Source organism: Manis javanica, chromosome 5, assembly GCF_040802235.1.
Source record: "Manis javanica isolate MJ-LG chromosome 5, MJ_LKY, whole genome shotgun sequence".
In the NCBI taxonomy this organism is placed as follows: domain Eukaryota; kingdom Metazoa; phylum Chordata; class Mammalia; order Pholidota; family Manidae; genus Manis; species Manis javanica.
This window is the reverse complement of record NC_133160.1, coordinates 35,739,293-35,756,330: the sequence shown is the minus strand read 5'-3', so window position 1 is coordinate 35,756,330 and position 17,038 is coordinate 35,739,293. Positions and strand designations below refer to the sequence as shown.

Below are 17,038 nucleotides of genomic sequence, written 5' to 3'. Positions count from 1 at the left end.
GTCACAACAAATATAATATGCAATGGCAAAGGGGTAAACAAACAGGTCAAAGGGACAGGCCACATAGACCAGAAACAAACCCACACATTTATGGAAATGGATGATAGAAGCAGCTCTGCAGATCAGCAGGACATGAAGAGACTATTCATTCAATAAATTGTGGTTGAACAACTGCTTATCCACTTGGAAAAAAATGAAATTGGAGCACTATTTCACACAACATACAATAATCCATTACAGATGGGCTAAAATTTCAATGTGGGAAATAAGAATCTTTCAGAGAATATCTTTATGAACTCACAGTAGGAAAGGAGCTTTTTAACTAGACACAAAAAGTGCAAACAATAAAGAAAAAGAATGGCAGATTTGGCCATATTAAAATTAAAACTTCTCTACAGACTTGAAAATATTTGCAGTCCACATATCCCACAGAAATCTTATACCTAGAATATTTAAAGAACCCTCAAAACTTCACCAGTGAAAATACAAACAAGGCAAAAAAATGGGGAAAAGCCATGAACAGATACTGCATTAAAGATGATATACTGATAATAAATAAGCACATGAAAAGATATTCAACATCATTAGCCACCAGAAAAATGCAAAATAATACCCCAATGAGATATCACAACATAGATTCTAGAATGGCAAATAAAATATGATAACACTAAATGTTGGGGAAGATTCAGAGAAAATGGACCTCACATACATTGCTGGTGGGATTGTAAAAACAGTACAGCCACACTGAAAAAGAGATTGGTCTTATAAAACTAAACAGGTACTTACCAGATGACCCAAAAATTTCATTCCTGGATATTTATCATAGAGAAATGAAAACCTAGGCTCACATAAAAATCTGAACACAAATGTTCATAGCAACTTTATTCATAATAGCTCCGAAATGGAAACAACCCAGATATCCTTCAATGTTGAAAGGTTAAACAGACTGTGGTAGAACTACACCATGGAATACTACTCAGCAATAAAAAGGAATGGACTAGCTACTTGGCTGGATAGCAAGAAAATTTTGCTTATTGAAAAGAAGGCAACTGAAATGGTTATATAATGTATGATTCCATTTTTATATAACATTCTTGAAGTAACAAAGTTATAGAAGTGAAGAACAAATTAGTAGTTGCCAAAGGTTAGGAATTGGGAAGGTGTATGTGGTTATAAAGAGGTAGCAGGAGGCAGCCTATATCCATGAAAATCCACACCTTGATTGTGGCATTGGTTACACAGACACGTGACAATACATGCATGTAAAATTGGCTAAATCTGATGAGCTCTGTGGATTGTACCAATTTCAATTTTCTGGTTTTAGTAGTTGCACTAAAGCAACTTTATGTAAGATGTTACTATTTATGTAAGATGTAAGATGTTACTATTGCAGGAAACAGTGAAGGGTACCCGGGGCTTCCCTTTTTTGCCAACTTCCTGTAAATCTATAATCATTTCAAAATAAAAAGCTTTAAAAAATAAACTCTGTTCATCAAAATACACCATAAAGAAAAGGTAGAGAGCACAAACTGGGAGAAGATATTTACAAGATATATAACAAGCAAGGATGAGTATCCAAAACAAAGCAGCCCAACAGAAAAACAGGCAAAGGCAGTGCGTGGAGCAGGCAGCCCTGGCTCCTGGCCAGTCTCCGCAGGTCTGGCAAAGTGGCAGGGGTAGGAATAGGGCGAGGTTCCTGACCATTTCTATTATCTGTGCCTTCACACCTGTGCAATGTCCAATCATGAGTTTCCTACCTCCTTTGGGGAGCTGAGGGGCATGTCTCACACTGTTCTTTCATAAAAGCTTAAAAGCATTAAGTCTTAACTATAGAAAGATCATTTACCAGGGAATCTGGGAACAGCACACACTTGGCTCTCTTCTCTCACTGCAGGCACACAGCCTGTCATTTGGGACGGAACAGATGACAGTCAGAGACAGTCCCATCTGCCTCCCACAAGAAGGAAAACTAGTACTTGGTGATGCCAGGAGGTTTAAGACCCCCACAACTGGTTATCCTCTAAGTCCCCCACAACCATAGCTTCCTGAAGTACTCCTGTCTCCATCCCAAAACCATCACTAGTGGTACCTGAGCAGAAGTCCCCGCTCCAAACCCTTCAGTGGGCTCTCCCAGAGCACTGCAGGCCCTGTCAGTCCCTGCCTACACGTCCACCACTCGTTTCCTTGGAGTCCTCTATGAATCTCCAGAGTGATCATTCCCTGCTCCTGAGCCACACCTGCACCTCAACCACCTCTACTCTCTCACTTAGCAACCTGATTTATACCTAACTCTGGTCCTCAACGTCCCTCCTCTACCTGACCAGAAGCATCCTGAGGACAAGGTCCATTCCTGTCCTCTCTGATAACTGGTGCATGGCCCAAGTATGCATCACAAGTCTGCTAACTTGAGTCTGTTTTGTTACTAAGTAAGTGGCTTCAGACTGTGTTATTTTGTTATCTTTTATATTTATACCTGTTATCTAATACATCATTTCTGCCCCGAATTCCATATTAAACCTCTTAAAAGGAAGTCAAAGCACTCTGGACCTATTTTAATACATAAATAACTTACACCTATCATGCAGCTTAAGTTGACAGGGTTGTAATGCATATAAACATATAAACAAAAGACCAAAATGTTTCATTTTGAAAATAATGGACAACAGATCAGAGATATGGTTGAAGTTTAGGCCATAAATTTGAGTTTTTCATTGAATATTTTTTTTGTTTCTAATATACAGTTCACCCTTCAACAGCAAGGGTTTGAACTGCATGGGTCTACTTCTACAAGGATTTTTTTCCAACAAATATACAGAATTAGTAATTGGACACAAAGCAGCAGATTCTATAAGTGATGTGGTTCATAGAAATGGAAAGGAAAAATGTTGTAGGTAGTGGTCCCAACGGGTACCACCCACGTGGTGTTCTCAGCACCATGCTCTAATCAATTGAGCTAATGGGCTGCTGTCTAAATTAAGGAGAAATGGTGAATCTGAGAGGAGCAAACATGCTGAGGCCAGGAGGGGAATACGCAGAGGAAGTAGGCAGGAGATCTTTGCTCCTTCTAAGAGGGCCCTCCCAGTGGAACCTGACCCACCTGCAGACAGGTGTCAACTCTGGCAGGGATCCTCCTATTTCTTTTCTAGTTTTCTACTCTTTGTTGCATCACAAGTTAATTGACCCATTTTAGTAGGCTATTAGTATTTAAGTGTTGAGGGAGTCAAAAGTTATAAGCAGATTTCAACTGGGAGGTGGGTATCACAGCCCCAAATCCCCAGCATTGTTCAAGGGTATGAATAGAAGAGTTATTACTAGACTTTCTATTAATTAAATTTTAAATTTTGGAACATCATGAGGTTTTTTTAAAGTTGTTTTACTGATCATTAAAAAGTAAATGTGTGCACAAACACACAAAGCAAGTATATGTCTTGAGAAATTACTTTCCTAGGCTCTTAGGATGCTTTTAGGAGGGAGCAGCAAGCTCAGAATCTGCAGTTAAACCATCAAAGTTAAAAAGTCTTGTCATCAGAACTGCCAGTTCAAATCTAAACTCGGTGGAATTTTTATTTTATTGTCTGTTATTAAGTAGTTCAGGACAATCTCCAAAAAGATCAATTTTTTCAAATAGTTTAAAACATAATTTACATAAGCATGCAAAAAAGTAAAGTACATTATAAATCCTACAAAAACATCTCATCCTCTACTCTGCATTCTTGAGCCCACTTTCTCTGGCCTGAAAACAGGCATTCTTTTACAAAGAGGAGATTTTGATAGTGTGTGACCCCACCAAAAATATGTGTGCTTAAGAGTCTTTACTGGAGAGGGAAAGAGCCAAAGATCCTTAAGAAAATTAATTTGGGGAGGGAATGGAAGTAGATTAAACAATCATATAATTGTCCTGTCATTTAAATACAAAGCAGAGATAAACTCTAGCAAAGAAAGTCAGTGACCTTCTAGATTATCCTATGGGAAAATCCAAGGCACTCTGAAATTCACATTTGTCTTTCTTTTTAGCATTGCTGGCCTGTGTCAGAAACTGAAGCAACTACTCCAGATCTAAAAGACCAGAAACTGACCTGAGATTTCTAATCTCTGGATTTCAAATTTTATCAACAAAATTATTGTAGTTCCTTCCATCATCTTAAAATACTTTCATTAGCTATGGCAGCAAGAGCAGAAATAGAAAGCAACAAAGGCCCTAGACTTCTGAAGGAACAATTTAAGTCAAAAATGAGAAATCATTTCGTTCCCATCCTACCATTCCATCTAATTTTATCACCCAAAAAAAAAAAAATACCCACAATACCAAGGAAGGAATCACAAACTGTAACAAATACCAAGGAAAAAATGACAAATGAGCAAAGATCTTGCTGGTGACAACTTAGAGCTTGAGAAGGCAACTTCAGTGTAAAAATGAATCAGCTTTTCCTATTATTCATACAGTAATTTTGAATGCCAAAGTTCAATCACAAAAAAGGAAAAACAAAACAAAACAAACAGGGAAGATCTAAAAATGAAAGGAGGTTAATGCAAGTGGAAAAAAAAAATTAGGACTTTTATCTTTAAATGTAGGTCAAACACTGAAATCCTCTACCAAGATTAATTCTGAGGACCAGTCCTACCTTTTAGTCATGCTACACCCTTAATCCAGTAAGCTGACCCATGATCGGGACCCCCACTTTTTGCTGTGCCCACAGAAAGTCCTGGCCTGGCCCTGCATGGGATGCTTCAGTAATAGGCAAGGTCTAACTTTTATTCAATACTTTGTCAGACATAGACACAGGCACCAACTCAATGGGCAATCATGACCTCAGGTTCTAGTAAAACTGACAGGCGTTCAAATTCTGCCTCTTCATGTGACCTCAGACAGGCTATGCAAGTGGTTGCCTGAAAGAGGGTGGCCAGGGGGATTACAAAATGGTAAAACAAAGTTTGGGAAGATGATGCAAATGTTATCCTGATCGTGGTGATGGATTTCACTAGTATATACACGTAAAACACATCAAATTGTACCCTTTAAATATGTACACTTTACTGTACGGCAGTTACACCTCAGTAAAGCTGTCTAAAAAAAGAAAAATACACATCCTCCTGGCCTGTTATATTGTATATAGACTGCCCTGTTTTCTAAATGGATGCATGTCCTGTAAAGTCATTGAACTGAAATAACTTTACCTTTGTAATTTGCATGCACATACAAAACCTTAATAAACCAAAAATGTAATTATAATGATAGTTAAATAATGTGTGACAGGCACTGTTTTAAGCACTTTCTTACATTAACATATCTAACTCTAACAACACACCTACTTTACAGATGAAAAACTGAAGCACAGAGGGTTAAGTAATCTGCTTAAGGGTACAGAGATGGCAAGTGGAGGAGCTAGAATTTGAACCCAGGGAATCTGGCTCTAGGTTTCATTTCCTTATCTAGCAGCTGTGTTCTGCTGGTGCACACAATAGAAGATGCAGTATGTGAAAATCAGAAGCAATAAATATTCACCTATAAAATACTTTCCTCATATTCACAGAATATAAGTATTCACTATATTTTGTAACATTTATATGAGACTAAATAAAAAAAACAACAGGACCTTTATTCTTCTTTTCCCAACAGATGAAGAAAGGAGAGTGAAAGGATGGACAACTTGCTTAGAACATTGAACAAATAAATAGCAAATTGATCAGTCACTGGGAAGCTGGTTTACCACATTCCCAGTCCAATTCTCTCCCTGCCTTCAAATTCCTACTTATTAAAAGTAAAACAGTAAGGGAGAGAAAAATCTAACACACAGCAACATGGAAAATGTAAAAGTCACTAGCTATTCTTTCAAATACCTTACTGCTCTTGAAGGGACCCCACCAGTAAGATGGCAAACTTCCGGCTTCTCTTTGGGGTCCTCAGTTCCTGCTGGCGCCACCTGAAGCCCAATCACCTCTCGCTCCCCTCCCAATCCCAGCACCTAGCCAACAGCCAACAGCCCCGTAGAAGTGACACCTCAATCAATTCATGCCCCTTCCTATATAACCCAGCATCTTTCCCTAATAAAGCGGAACTCTCCGGTGAATTGCTGCTATTCTTTTCATTTTCCTTTCATTGGTGCCGAAACCCGGGAGACGGGACACCCCAACTGGGCCCCGTCTTCCCCCCGACACCAGCAGCAGCTTGCCCTCGTCCTCTTTTTCCGGCGCTGGCTCATCACACTCACCACTCCTCTCTGGCCTTTAGGTAAGTTTTCCACCCGGAGTAGGCCACTCTTCCCTGAGATATCGCAGTGCCATTGACCGTGATCGTCTGGCAAGGCCCTGATGCTCAGGGATGAGGAGGGAACTCTCCCTGCCTCAGGCCTTCACGGCTGCGGCGGACCCTCAGGCCCCTCCTCCGACAGCCATAAATCCCCACTTCAAGCCTTTACGGCTGCAGCGGACACTCAGGCCCCTCCTCCAACAGTGATAAACGCATTCACCGTCCCTTCCATCAGTGCTGAAACTTTTTAAGCAAAATTTCCCCGGGGTGGGCCACTCTTCTCCGAGCTATCGCAGTGCCATTGACCGTGATTGTCCGGCAAGGCCCTGACGCTCGGGGATGAGGAGGGAACTCTCCCCGCCTCAGGCCTTCACTGCTGCGGCGGACCCTCAGGTCCCTCCTCCAACAGCCATAAATCCCCGCCTCAGGCCTTCACGGCTGCGGCAGACTCTCAGGCCCCCCCCTCCAACAGCCATAAACGAGGTGACTCCTTTGCGGATGAGAACGCTCCCTTTACCCCCCTCTTCCTTCTGCTCCATCCGCCGAAAACGCCTAGCGCTAGGTACCTCGTGACTCCGGCACTCTGCCTTCTTAGGGAAGTCTGGGTGACGACCCACACTTCCTAAGAAATTCCGACTCGTATACGAGTTTCCGCAGACCACCAAGGATCATTGGGGACGCCCTTTGTCTCCTTGTGGTCTGCTTCCAGTCTGAGGATCTCCATTCGTCTTCCCCTGTTTGTCTCCTTCTCTGTCCTTTAGCCATGGGAGCCTCCTCATCCCTCCCTGAAAGTTCACCTCTTGAATGCCTGCTTAAGCATCTGGCTACCCTCTCCCTGATGCCTGATATAAAAACAAAACTTCTCCGTAAATATTGCTCCCAAGATTGGCCGACATACCTCCTAGACAATAACAACCAATGGCCTGCAGGGGGAACTCTTGATCCTAACATCACTCGCAATCTTTCTAACTACTGCCAGTGCCTGAAAAAATGGAAGGAGATTCCCTATATGGAAGCTTTCCGCCTCCTCCTCTCCCCACCCCCTCCCAAGTTCTCCTAGCCTGGAAGCCGCCCCCCCCCCCCCCCCCCCCCCCCGCAGAGGCCTCCGGGTCACTCCCTTCCCCTTCTCCTACAACAGCCCTTCTCCCTTCCTCCCCCACCATCTACTCCCCCATCTCACCTCCTCCGCCTTGTCCCCCGCAGATTAAGCCTGAGCCTTTCAGCCCACCCTTTAACTAGGTCCCAGGGGCCTCCTCCGTCTTTGCCCTCATCACCTGTTTCTCCCCTGTTAGGGACCGCCTTTGTCTTCTCACATGTTTGTAGGGAGAATGGGAAAGTACCTTCCACCATGTCTGAACGCAGCATGGGAAAGCACAAGCTAGACAACAACCCGTGCAGTCCTTAGAAGTTATCTGTCCACAAAAACATGTGCAGTCCTTAGAAGTTATCTGTCCACAAAAACATATCTTGCCAAGACTCCTCTCTCTGAAAATAGGCAGACCTTGAAGATGTGTAGAAACACGGCCCCTGCTTCTAAATATGCCCTTCCCCCACCTGCAGATGTGGCAGGAATGGAGAACAAAGAACATTCTGTTTACGCATTCCATAAGCAATTAACTGGAGCCCTGCTGTAGCTCAGTTAGTAGAGCATGGGACTCTTAATCTCAGAGTCATGAGTTCAAGCCCAACTAGAGCGGCAGAAGTAAGCAGCTGGGCTGCTAGCTGGCAACACGTGGGTCCGATTCTATCTTTCTTTATTTTCTTTGCCCCCCTTCTGCACTTCAAGACCTGCTCGACTAGGCACAGCTAGACCACGTCACTCCCCCACAGACTGAGCCAGAACCCTTCAGTCCCCCTCAGACTCAGTCCCGAGGGCCTCCCAAAATTACTGCCCCCCCTCCGGGAGGTAGCAACATCCAAAGGCATCGTGCGCGTTCACTTCCCTTTCTCCTTAAGAGATTTAGCCCAACTAGAGAAACGCCTAAGTTCCTTTTCCACTGATCCCACGACATACATCAGGGAGTTTCAATAGACCCTCCAGTCTTACAGCCTCACACATCATGACATTTTCATGCTCCTGGCCAATACCCTCCTCCCTGAAGAGCGTAGACGAGTTTGGGACTTCGCCCAAACGCATGCTACCGAAACCCACAGGACTGACCCCACCTATGCCCCTGGCCCCACTGCTGTCCCGGAACAAGACCCACACTGAGATAATAACACCGCCATGAGTCTCCGCTCTCGAGATATTTTTGCCTCCTGCTTAATAGCAGGTCTGAAAAAGGCAGCTTGTAAAGTAGTCAATTTTCAAAAGCTCCAAGACATAATTCAAAAGAGAGACGAAACCCCCTCCGAGTTCTTAGACAGACTCACTCAAGCCCTATTACAGTATACCAGCCTGGACCCAGAAACACCTGAAAGAAGACATGTCCTTATGACATACTTCCTAGCTCAAAGCTACCCCGACATTAAAGCTAAACTCAAAAAGTTGGAACAGGGCCCCGCTACCCCACAGACTGAGATCCTAACAGTGGCCTTTAAAGTCTTCCATAACTGGGAGGAGGAGAAAGAACACCGTAAACAAAAGGCTGATCAGGCCAATTTCCAGATGTTGGCCCAGCTGATAAAACCACAACCTGGGCGCCCCTCTACAAACAAGCCCCCCCCCAGGAGCTTGTTTCAAGTGCGGAAAAGAGGGACATTGGTCAAGGGCATGCCCCTCCCCCAGATCTCCTACCACCCCATGCCCCAGATGCCACAAAAAGGGCCACTGGGGGTCTGATTGCCCAACCACCCGAAGGGGAGGCTGGACGAACAACCCCCATCCTAAGCCTGCCGTAGTGGGGCTGGCAGAAGAAGATTGATGGGGCCCGGGGACTTCTCGCCCAACCATTTCCATCACCAAACAGGAGCCCAGGGTTACTTTAACAGTAGACGGTCGCCCCATCTCCTTCCTCCTAGACACAGGAGCCACCATCTCAGTCTTGCAAGAATACCAGGGCCCTACCACGCCAGCCATTACTCCTATAGTCGGGGTAGGAGGTAAACAGATTTTCCCATTCAAACCCCCCACCTTTTATGCACAATCCTAGACAATCCCATACCTTTCTCCCACTCCTTCCTGGTTATGCCCCAGTGTCCCATCCCTTTACTAGGACGGGACATCCTTTCCCTCCTCCACATTTCCATAACTATATCCACTCCCACAGCCCCCAGTACTCCCTTTCTGATGGCCCTCATAGCCGACAAACCCCCTCTACCCAATGAAAGCTCTGGTTCAGCCCTCATATACCCTGTAAATCCCAAGTTTGGGAAATTACAAGCCCCTCCGTAGCCCTATGTCCCCCTGCCTCTATCAAATTACGTGACCCCTCTCAGTATATCTGTCAGGCCCAATACCCCCTAACCACTTCAGCCCTCATAAGCTTCCAACCCATCATTCAAGATCTCTTAAACAAAAATTACCTAAAACCCACTCACTCCCCATTTAATACCCCCATATTAGCTGTTAAAAAAACCAACGGATCTTTCCGCCTTGTCTAAGACTTCGCCTCATCAACACAACCGTTGTCCCTATCCATCCCTTAGTTCCAAATCCATACAGCGTTTTATCGCAGATCCCTGCCTCAGCATCCCACTTCTCACTCCTAGATCTCAAGGACCCATTTTTCTATCCCTCTAGACCCCTGCTCCCAAGATTTTTTCATCTTCACCTGGACGGACCCATACACAAGACATACTGAACAACTCACTTGGACAGTTTTGCCACAAAGCTTCCGAGATAGTCCCCATATTTTTAGACAGGTCCTAGCTCAGGACCTCAAACAGTTTCATCATGATCACTCCAAGTCCACCTTATTACAATACATGGACAATCTTCTACTCTGCAGTCCCTCGTGAGAACAGTCTCAACTTGACACTGCCTCCCTACTTAACCTTCTAGCTTCCAGAGGTTACCGAGTATCCCCCATCAAAGCTCAAATCTCTTCCCCTCCTGTCACTTACCTCAGATTCCTTCTATCTCAACAAAGAAAGTCCATTACCTTAGACAGAAAATAGCTCCTCTCTGACCTGCCCATTCCCAAAACCAAGACAGAAATCCTTTCCTTTCTAGGCCTGGCTAGATATTTTAGAGCGTAGATCCCTAACTTCTCCCTGCACCCTGTTGGCAAGACCCCTATACGACCTCAGCAAGAGCTCCCCCTAAAAAACCATTATCCTCCTCACCCCGACACTCCTTCATTAAGCTCCGTCAAGCCCTTGTAGAAGCCCCAGCTCTCCATCTTCCTGATTTGTCGAAGCCCTTCTCATTATACATTCATGAGAGGTCTAGTCAAGCTCTAGGAGTCCTAGGCCAATATTATAGCCCATCCTTTGCCCCAGTAGCTTATCTCTCCAAGCAATTAAACCCCACAACAGTTCGGAGATGGGCCCCCTGCCTACGAGCATTAGCTGCTAGACAGCTCTTGCAGAAGGCAGCTCATACATAGATTGACATTCAGGGCACCCCTTACCATTCTGTCCCCACATCACCTAAAAGATCTCTTAACCTACAAAAGTTTACAGACTCTCCCTCCCTCCAGACTCCTGACCTTACTGTCCTCTTTCCTCCAAAATCCCGTTCACCCCCTTTGCCATCCATACCCAAATAATGACTTTTTCCTCCTTTACTGCGCTCTCGCTTTTTTTCCCTCATTCCTATTGTCTTCCCCACCACCCCAGCCTCCTTTGTATGGCGATTCAAAGTCAGAGAGACTTACACACAGCATCAAACAAAAGTTACTGCCCTCATTGCCACACCAGACTGCCCTCTGAAAAGCTGCTCTGAGCCTTTATACCTCCACTTTCCTCCCTCCACCAAAGTGTTCACTAGCAGCTACCCTTATTCTCCCTACCTCTGCTTCCTCTATGACCAAAGACAAGCCTATTGCAGGCGATGGCCAGATACCTACAGGAGATGTCCCTACTGGTCTTGTGCCATTTACTACATGGGTAACTCCCAGTACCCACAGTATTACTCCTCCAACCGTTTCATGAAATATCCCAACGGCTCATTCTCCTTATCAATCCCAGATCCCTGGGACTCTCGATGAGCTGCCAGAGTCACAGCCTCAGTTTACTATGGGGGGGGTCCTCGAACCCCCAATCCTTCATATCTCTCAAAAGTATGTTCCCTCCCATTCCCAGATCTCTCAAGTTGCATCAGATAGCAGACATTCCCAAAAAGTCATTATTCAAACTCTTGACGGCGCCTCTTCATCTTATCCCCGCCCCTCTTCCCATTTCTCCTACTCTTCATTACAGCTCATTCAGGACACCACCATCTTTCTCAACCACACCCTTAACACCACCAATTGTTTCTTGTGCGCATCACTACAGCGCCCACTGCTGGCCGCCGTGCCCCTTAATATTTCCAACTACTCCTTCCATGCAGAAAGACAACCCCTCTGCCCCCTGGCAGACATACCCCTATGGGAACCAGAATAGGCAGATAATCTCACCATCCACCACTGTGTAGGCCCAACTCCACCCCCCTCCAGCGCACTTCACTGCCTCTCTATCTACACCCCTATCTCTGGCTCAAAGACTTTTACGCAACCGAGACACTTCTTTTAGTGTAATGGCAGTCTTTTCAACTCAGTGCCTCTCAACTCCGATACACCCTGCATTCTCGTCACCCTAATGCCACAGTTTACACTTTACAGCATGGCAGAATTTCTTGAGCTCCAACCTCCCTTGCCCTCGTGCACAAAAAGAGCTGCTTTCCTTCCCATCATAGTCAGTAGCTCTTTGATCACCTCAGCCATTGGGGCAGGGTTTTCGGGAGAAGCCTTCGGTCACTCTCTATGGGCAGTTAGAGATCTCAACGCCAAACTTGAGGGAGCCCTGACATCCACTGCCAATTCCCTAGCCTCTCTCCAAAGACAGACCACTTTGCTAGCTAAAGTCACCCTTCAAAACCGGCGGGCCCTAGATCTGCTTACAGCCGAGAAGGGCGGCACCTGCGTCTTCCTCCAGGAAGAGTGCTGCTATTACATCAACGAATCTGGCATTGTAGAAACTGACATTACCAAACTCACCGACCTTGCCTCCAGTCTCCACTCTGCTTCCAATTCCAACCCATTCTCTTCAATACTAACAAACCCCCTCCTCACCTAGCTCTGGCCCATTGCAGGCCCCATAATAATCATTCTTCTCGCCTGTCTCTTCTTACCCTGTATAATAAAGTTCATCAAATCCCAAGTCGGAAAAATCTCTAATCAAGCTTTCAACCAGCTTTTACTCAGGAACTACCAGCTTCTAGCCACAGAAGATCCCTCATCCTCACGTGACCTCCTCACCACACGCTGAGATGGACCCCTCTCTTCACTGGAAACTGTTCCTGGAAACAATGGCCGCAGACGCCTGGCTCCTGACACCCATATCCTCTTGGCACCATTGGAATCAACAGGTCCTCAACCTATAGTTACAGGGAACCTTCATTGATTTCCAAACCTGAGGAAGTCCACATCTACTCGTCCTTACTGCGGGGAGTCCTATCAACCCTTTCCTCCCAATCCTCAAGCCCTCACTCCCTTCTCCGCCCCTGTTCAGCAGGAAGCAGCCAGAGAGAAAGCAACGTCCACAAACCCATAGAGGAGAAAGGGGGGAATGAAGGGTCCCCACCAGTAAGATGGCAAACTTCCGGCTTCTCTTCGGGGTCCTCAGTTCCCGCCGGCGCCACCTGAAGCCCAATCACCTCTCGCCCCCCTCCCAATCCCAGCACCTAGCCAACAGCCACCAGCCCCATAGAAGTGACACCTCAATCAATTCATGCCCCTTCCTATATAACCCAGCACCTTTACCTAATAAAGCGGAACTCTCCGGTGAATTGCTGCTATGTGTCGCTCCTTTCCTTTCAGCTCTTGATTTCCACCCAGAGTCTAAACCTCTGCTGATATTAGCCTGCAGTCTTTTCTTAAACACCTCCCCCAGGTGACTAGCCAAGGCTGAGAACTCCTGAGATAAAAGAGATTTAGAGTTCTCATTAAAGTAAAACACAGAGGAAAGCAAGGTGCTGCAAAAAGCTTTAGTAAATCATGGCCCAAAATTTTCCAAGTCATTATTGAACTGTTGAACAAATGCAGGCTTTTGAGTTCAACTTTTAATAAACCAAATGTGAAATGTGAAACTGAAGCACAGGTTGAAAACAGACAATCTTTATCTTTAGAGTTCATACCCTAAATTAGCGCTCCTTGAACTTTAAGGTGTAATTCCTAGGGAAGATTCTGATTTAATGAATTTTGGGGATGGGGTCTGAGACTGTTTTCTAACAAGCTCTCAGGTGACTATGCTGCAGGCGGGGGGACCCCACTTTGAGTAGCAAAGCCCTAAGTAAAATAAGACAATTCCCCTACAAATATGCTTATGTCTAGGACCCAAGAAGTAAATGTCAATGCTTTATTCCTACTCCAGGAAAGAAACAAGGACGAGGAAGAAGAGGAAGGAGCAAGTGAATACTCTTTGCTAGAGTCCAGCATTTCTAAGAACCATAGAATATTGTTACTTGCCCCAACCTAGTAGCTGTCAAGGTGATAGAATCTAAATTTCAAGAGGTACAGGTTTTTTAGTTTACTGCAGAATCCTTAAGGCCTAGCACATTAGGTACTCAGTAAATGCACTTAGTGAATGTATGAATGGCAAGAATGTAGAAACAGCCTCTATTTCTGCCACAACCCAAAAATATCTGGGAAGGGGACTATTTGTACATATGTTTGCGGACAACCATAAGTTTGATACAAATACCTGACCCACTCCTTGCACTCCATTTTGTCTTTTAAAAAACTTCCATACCAACACTTCCACTTAAAAACTCACGTTTCCTGCACCCTTATGTTTTAACAACTTCTTAGCTTTTTGATAACAATTAAGAGGTGGAAGGACAAGGGGAAGGATTCGGAAAAGGCTCAAATATCAGAGAAAACAAAAAAAGCCATAGAGGGAGAGAGGGGCAAACAGTTCAGTTTAAGCGAAGGAGCGAGCATCTTACGCTGTCAGGAGTTGCATGTTCTTACCTATGACGGTGGCGGGGTTTGGGTTCGGGCTTTTATTTGTTTTGTTACTGTCCAGGGTAGGGTCACTGGTGCAGCAGTACTTGGCTGTGGAAATTTCAGACTTAGAGAAGCAGCCGACTCTCAACCCATCTTCAAAATGTACGAGTATTCGCGCTTCGATCTTTTTCCCCTTCCCAGGGTCTCCCCGCGCGTAAGCAAAAACTGCCGTCACCCAAACACAAGATGATCTGAGCAGCCTCACTGTTGGCTTGAAGCCACACCAGGATTTAAGATGGCGGCTAATACACTAACCAAGGATATGGAAAGCTCGAGCAATCTGCCCAAAAGAAAAATGACCTCCACTCACGATATCGCCGCTTTCAAGGAGCGCCCAAAACAAAAATGGCGACAGAGGGTGAGTGTTTTGCAGATTCAAACAGTGAGTATGATTGGCAGATAACGAATCAAGGTTCTCCACTGTGCTGGACCGCGGAGATGATAGAAAAAGAAAGCGCATTTGTGTCATGCAGAGTGCTTCCTGATACAGGAAAATAGCACAAAAATGGGAAGATTCTTCTGAATCTTCTATAGGTAAGATTATGGAAAAGACAGGTTGGAAAGTAAAAGTGGCTTTTACAATGCCGGATAAACTTTAGCCATAAACATAACTTCTTCCATAATTCTTTTGAATGGTACAAGAGAGTAAAGGTTTGTCCTCGAACTGAAAAGCAGGATGGGGAGACAGCGTGGAAAATTCCTCATTTGTGCAGAACCGAAGTTAGAATCCTTCCTGCCTCCCCGTAGGTTCCCGAAGGTTGAAGATAGAAACTTTGAGGCGACCGGCTCGTACTGCGCATGTCCGCTTCCCAGCCCGATCCAGGGACGTGATGTCTGGCAATGCCTGTTCTCCTCGTTTTCCAGACAGCCGTAAAAAAAAAGGCGGGCATTGGCGACGGAACCGCAGAATCAGACGCTTTTGTAATTGGTCAAGCCAGGCGGCGAGCTGTAGGGCACCACTACTTTTTCATTCATTCAATAAGTGCCTCTTAAGCACGCGCCACAAGGCAGATACTGTACCCTAACAAGTCCATTTGAGTTATTTAAAATTTTCATCTTGAACAATTGGCTGAAAGTGACGCTAAATAAACTCCGCCCCCTGTTCATTACGGTCCGTGCCACAGCTTTCTTGGCTGAGATTTCACTAAAACCCGGAGGAGCGGATTCCACCCGCGAAGCTGCGCATGCCCCGTCTCCCAGCGCCCGGCGCGGATTACGGGGACTTCGGTGGCGCCTGCGGGAGTCCCGGCCTCTGGGCCCTGCTGGTGGCGCCGGCCCAAGGAGGCTCTGCGGCTGGTGGGCAGGTGAGAGCGCCGGAACCTCAGGCGGAAAAACCAGCTTTCTGCCCAAAGAGAGAAAAAGGGGCTTGTAGGTGCTCTCCTCCTCGCTCTCAGAAAGGTGACTGGTGTCCTCACGGAAGGGTGTTTGGGGGCGGAGACGAGGAGGAGTCTGGCTCCTTATAAAGCCAAAGACCTATCTTTAAAATAGCTATAGGCCGTAAGTACTCTCTGGTGGAAGGAGTGTAGATCGCGAGGAGGTAGGTGTTCCAGCATTGTGGGTAGAGTTCCAGGTGTGGACCTTCCCCACTGTCCCACCTGCACGGCCGCACCGGGAACCGGATGGAAACAGCGTTAGAGTGGAAGCACCGACTGCACCTGCGCAGCCACCTTCCGGGTGGAATCTGGGCCCGGCCGCTCACTCCTTGACGGGGAGAGGTCACTGTATGCCTGTGTGTGTCTGGGAGGTGAGAGCCACCCTCTGACGTGGAACGGGACGTCAGAACTGTTGTTCAGCTTTGCCAACGGTGGGAAAGCAGAAGCTAACTCACGGGTCCTTCGACGTTATGGGGATGGAAATTATTTTGAGGTGGAGGAGACCGCCTGAGGTCATGCTCATCTTCCTCTCAAGTGGGACCATGCCCAAATCCTGTTACCATTTCAGAGGTTGTCAGTTCTGGCAGTTTCTTTCATAAATATCGTCAATTTGTATTTATGTTCATATACATAGATAGATATATAGATAAGTGACAGTACCGAGTTAGCATATGTAGTAGCAACCAAAAGGCATGGTTCCTGACCACATGGAGCTTATATTCTAAGGATGGGAGAAGAAACAATAAATAAGTACACTGAGAAATGTACAGTTTCCAAGTTGTCCTAGGTTGGTTTCCTGGAAAACAGACTCTGGGGAGATTTGTGGACAGGACATTAATTAGAAAAGACTTTTTAGATCTTACCAAGGAAGAAAGAAAACAGGATTGGGTGGACAGAAAAAGTTGAGTTGGAATGCAGTCCCAAAGTAGGGCTCCTCCACCAGTCCCTTGGGAACTCTGGTGCTGGGGTGGCCCTCCTAAGTTGTCCCAAGTTGGAGGGAAGGGCCAGGCCTTGATACTCCTGCAATAATCAGTCATTGAATGCCTGTTGCCCTGGAAAGGGCATCTCTCTTCACTAACAGCCAAGGGCTGTCTCAGCGCCCCCAGGAGCTGGGGAAATAAGTCTTTCTTAAGGGAGATCAGGGAAACAAATCGCAGCATTCACCACTTGGAAGGTACTAGATGTGGTAGAGAATAGTGGGGGTGGGAGAGGGAAGAAATTAGATTGGGTGCTCAGAGAAAGGCCCTATGAGTAGGTGACATCTGAACTAAATGCTGAAGCACTAGAATGAGCTACCCTACGTAGGACAAAGGAAGCAAGACTCTCCA

At 45.8% G+C, this 17,038-nt stretch overlaps 1 protein-coding gene across 1 annotated transcript in view; it reads right to left on the bottom strand.

Annotated features, from left to right (window-relative positions):
• SLX4IP (SLX4 interacting protein) overlaps window positions 1-15,256 on the bottom strand; it is a 215,876-nt gene extending 200,620 nt beyond the window's left edge. The window contains 1 exon segment of the mRNA XM_073236941.1: window positions 14,302-15,256. The gene's annotated coding sequence lies outside the window, so the exon portion shown is untranslated.
• Window positions 15,257-17,038: the final 1,782 nt, after the last annotated feature.